Raw genomic sequence first — 5,000 nt, 5'->3', positions numbered from 1 at the left:
GTGGCCAAAGAACATGCGCGAATGCTCGTGTCGGAAGGGTTGGTGTCCTGGCCCCGCGGGTGTCACGAATGCTCGGTTGCGAAGACCATGGGACCAGAGCCATGGCACGTCGGATGATGGCTCCAGCTGGCGCCCCGGCACTTTCTGTGGCATTGATGCTCGGTTTCAAAGACAAACGTGCGCAGTGCCAGGGGACCGCGGATGACTGCTCGTGCTGGCCCCGTTGGGCGGCATTGATGGTCGGTTGCAAAGAAAATGCGCGATTGCTCGTGTCGGGGCCCGGCAAGCCAAGGCCAAGCGAGCCATGGCACGTCGGATGATGGCTCCAGCTGGCGCCCCGGCACTTTCTGTGGCATTGATGCTCGGTTTCAAAGACAAACGTGCGCAGGGCCAGGGGACCGCGAATGACTGCTCGTGCTGGCCCCGTTGGGCGGCATTGATGGTCGGTTGCAAAGAAAATGCGCGATTGCTCGTGTCGGGGCCTGGCAAGCCAAGGCCAAGCGAGCCATGGCAACGCGGATGATGGCTCGCTAGTGCTGGCGCCGTGCACAGTGGCCTCGCACACTCGCCCTGCACGCTTCCCTTGCACGCAGCCTTGCACACTAGCCTCGCATGCGAGCCTTGCACCCTAGCCATGCAAACTAGCCTTGCACGGTAGCCATGCACACAAGCCGTGCACATTAGCCATGCGCACAAGCCCCGCACACTAGCCTTGCGCACAACCCTTGCACACAAGCCATGCACTCGAGCAATGCACACAAGCCTTGCACTCAAGCAATGCACACAAGCCCTGGACACTAGCCTTGCACACGGGCCTGGCACACAAGCCTTGGGCACTAGCCTTGCGCACTAGCGTTCCACATGAGCCTTGCACACTAGCCTTGGACACTAGCCTTGCACACAGGCCTTGCACACTAGGCATGCTTGGGCGAGCTGATCCCGCATCATTCTTGGGCGCAGATCCCGCATCGTCTCGTCGCGTCTGGGCGCAAACACGTCGCGTCTCGTTGCGTCTTCAGAAGTCGTCGCTAACAGCACCTTTGGTTGCCACTGGTGGTTAGGCTGGTTGGTTGCGCAAACCCTATAGGAGGGTGGCATGCTGGTGGGCGTTTTTGCCCGGATAGGCACTAGAATGTGCAGATTTTGGGCGTTTTTGCCTGGATAGGCTAAGGAATGGGCATGCTTTGGGCGTTTTTGCCCGGATAGGCACCGGAATGCTTGGCCTTGGCTTGTCCTAGCAAGGCATTGCTGGGTTGGGCTCCCTTGGCCTTTTGGGCGCCTTGGACGATGTCTTGCGAAGACCATGGGCACAAGGCCATGGCATATGGTGAGGAAAGGACCACGGTTGCCAAGGTTAGGCACCGGAATGCTTGGCCTTGGCTTGCCAAAGCAGGGCATTGCTGGGTTGGGCTCCCTTGGCCTTCCGGGCGCCTTGGACACTGTCTTGGGAAGACCATGGGCACAAGGCCATGGCATATGGTGGGGAATGGACCACGGTTGCCAAGGCTAGGCATATAGAGAGGAATTGCATTTTTGCCCGGATAGGCACCGGAATGCTTGGCCTTGGCTTGCCATAGCAGGGCATTGCTGGGTTGGGCTCCCTTGGCCTTCCGGGGGCCTTGGACGCTGTCTTGGGAAGACCATGGGCACAAGGCCATGGCATATAGTGAGGAATGGACCACGGTTGGCAAGGCTAGGCATATAGAGAGGAATGGACCACGGTTGCCAAGGTTGCGCAAGTTTTGGGCATTTTTTGCCCGGATATGCCCAAGTATGCCCCGATAGGCCCGTTACGCCCCGGTATGAACGCGTATGCCCGGATTGACTCGGTATGCCTTGGGATACATGCGTATGCCCCGATAGGCTTGGTACGCCCCGATATGCGCACGTGTGCCCCAGTAGGGCTCGGTATGCCCCGGTATGTACGCGTGTGCCCCGATAGGCCCGGTATGCCCCGATATGCACACGTGTGCCCCAATAGGGGTCGGTATGCCCCGGTAGGTACGCGTGTGCCCCGTAATGCACGTTTCGCAGATCTCCCCGCATGTCCCGCCCCTATATGTAATACTTACTTACTTACTTACTTTCTTTCTTGCTTGCTTGCTTGCTTGCAATGGTTGGGAGTGCCCGGCATGCCCCGCTGCAGAGACCAAGGGCGCAATGACTTGGCACCGCGGATGCCGGGACTCCGGCACTTCCCGTGGCACTGATGGTTGGTTCCAAAGACAAAAGGCCGTGCAAGGCCACCGCACCGCGGATGATTTTGCTCGTGCTGGCGCCGTTGTGTGGCCAAAGAACATGCGCGAATGCTCGTGTCGGAAGGGTTGGTGTCCTGGCCCCGCGGGTGTCACGAATGCTCGGTTGCGAAGACCATGGGACCAGAGCCATGGCACGTCGGATGATGGCTCCAGCTGGCGCCCCGGCACTTTCTGTGGCATTGATGCTCGGTTTCAAAGACAAACGTGCGCAGTGCCAGGGGACCGCGGATGACTGCTCGTGCTGGCCCCGTTGGGCGGCATTGATGGTCGGTTGCAAAGAAAATGCGCGATTGCTCGTGTCGGGGCCCGGCAAGCCAAGGCCAAGCGAGCCATGGCACGTCGGATGATGGCTCCAGCTGGCGCCCCGGCACTTTCTGTGGCATTGATGCTCGGTTTCAAAGACAAACGTGCGCAGGGCCAGGGGACCGCGGATGACTGCTCGTGCTGGCCCCGTTGGGCGGCATTGATGGTCGGTTGCAAAGAAAATGCGCGATTGCTCGTGTCGGGGCCTGGCAAGCCAAGGCCAAGCGAGCCATGGCAACGCGGATGATGGCTCGCTAGTGCTGGCGCCGTGCACAGTGGCCTCGCACACTCGCCCTGCACGCTTCCCTTGCACGCAGCCTTGCACACTAGCCTCGCATGCGAGCCTTGCACCCTAGCCATGCAAACTAGCCTTGCACGGTAGCCATGCACACAAGCCGTGCACATTAGCCATGCGCACAAGCCCCGCACACTAGCCTTGCGCACAACCCTTGCACACAAGCCATGCACTCGAGCAATGCACACAAGCCTTGCACTCAAGCAATGCACACAAGCCCTGGACACTAGCCTTGCACACGGGCCTGGCACACAAGCCTTGGGCACTAGCCTTGCGCACTAGCGTTCCACATGAGCCTTGCACACTAGCCTTGGACACTAGCCTTGCACACAGGCCTTGCACACTAGGCATGCTTGGGCGAGCTGATCCCGCATCAAGTCGACGGGTCTAGGCATTCTTGGGCGCAGATCCCGCATCGTCTCGTCGCGTCTGGGCGCCAACACGTCGCGTCTCGTTGCGTCTTCAGAAGTCGTCGCTAACAGCACCTTTGGTTGCCACTGGTGGTTAGGCTGGTTGGTTGCGCAAACCCTATAGGAGGGTGGCATGCTGGTGGGCGTTTTTGCCCGGATAGGCACTAGAATGTGCAGATTTTGGGCGTTTTTGCCTGGATAGGCTAAGGAATGGGCATGCTTTGGGCGTTTTTGCCCGGATAGGCACCGGAATGCTTGGCCTTGGCTTGTCCTAGCAAGGCATTGCTGGGTTGGGCTCCCTTGGCCTTTTGGGCGCCTTGGACGATGTCTTGCGAAGACCATGGGCACAAGGCCATGGCATATGGTGAGGAAAGGACCACGGTTGCCAAGGTTAGGCACCGGAATGCTTGGCCTTGGCTTGCCAAAGCAGGGCATTGCTGGGTTGGGCTCCCTTGGCCTTCCGGGCGCCTTGGACACTGTCTTGGGAAGACCATGGGCACAAGGCCATGGCATATGGTGGGGAATGGACCACGGTTGCCAAGGCTAGGCATATAGAGAGGAATTGCATTTTTGCCCGGATAGGCACCGGAATGCTTGGCCTTGGCTTGCCATAGCAGGGCATTGCTGGGTTGGGCTCCCTTGGCCTTCCGGGGGCCTTGGACGCTGTCTTGGGAAGACCATGGGCACAAGGCCATGGCATATAGTGAGGAATGGACCACGGTTGGCAAGGCTAGGCATATAGAGAGGAATGGACCACGGTTGCCAAGGTTGCGCAAGTTTTGGGCATTTTTTGCCCGGATATGCCCAAGTATGCCCCGATAGGCCCGTTACGCCCCGGTATGAACGCGTATGCCCGGATTGACTCGGTATGCCTTGGGATACATGCGTATGCCCCGATAGGCTTGGTACGCCCCGATATGCGCACGTGTGCCCCAGTAGGGCTCGGTATGCCCCGGTATGTACGCGTGTGCCCCGATAGGCCCGGTATGCCCCGATATGCACACGTGTGCCCCAATAGGGGTCGGTATGCCCCGGTAGGTACGCGTGTGCCCCGTAATGCACGTTTCGCAGATCTCCCCGCATGTCCCGCCCCTATATGTAATACTTACTTACTTACTTACTTTCTTTCTTGCTTGCTTGCTTGCTTGCAATGGTTGGGAGTGCCCGGCATGCCCCGCTGCAGAGACCAAGGGCGCAATGACTTGGCACCGCGGATGCCGGGACTCCGGCACTTCCCGTGGCACTGATGGTTGGTTCCAAAGACAAAAGGCCGTGCAAGGCCACCGCACCGCGGATGATTTTGCTCGTGCTGGCGCCGTTGTGTGGCCAAAGAACATGCGCGAATGCTCGTGTCGGAAGGGTTGGTGTCCTGGCCCCGCGGGTGTCACGAATGCTCGGTTGCGAAGACCATGGGACCAGAGCCATGGCACGTCGGATGATGGCTCCAGCTGGCGCCCCGGCACTTTCTGTGGCATTGATGCTCGGTTTCAAAGACAAACGTGCGCAGGGCCAGGGGACCGCGGATGACTGCTCGTGCTGGCCCCGTTGGGCGGCATTGATGGTCGGTTGCAAAGAAAATGCGCGATTGCTCGTGTCGGGGCCTGGCAAGCCAAGGCCAAGCGAGCCATGGCAACGCGGATGATGGCTCCAGCTGGCGCCCCGGCACTTTCTGTGGCATTGATGCTCGGTTTCGAAGACAAACGTGCGCAGGGCCAGGGGACCGCGGAGGACTGC

The sequence above is a fragment of the Tasmannia lanceolata genome, unplaced genomic scaffold, assembly GCF_043159265.1.
Source record: "Tasmannia lanceolata isolate RefF3 unplaced genomic scaffold, GAP_Taslan_0.1 ptg000129l, whole genome shotgun sequence".
NCBI classification, from domain to species: domain Eukaryota; kingdom Viridiplantae; phylum Streptophyta; class Magnoliopsida; order Canellales; family Winteraceae; genus Tasmannia; species Tasmannia lanceolata.
This window is presented reverse-complemented; position numbering follows the sequence as displayed.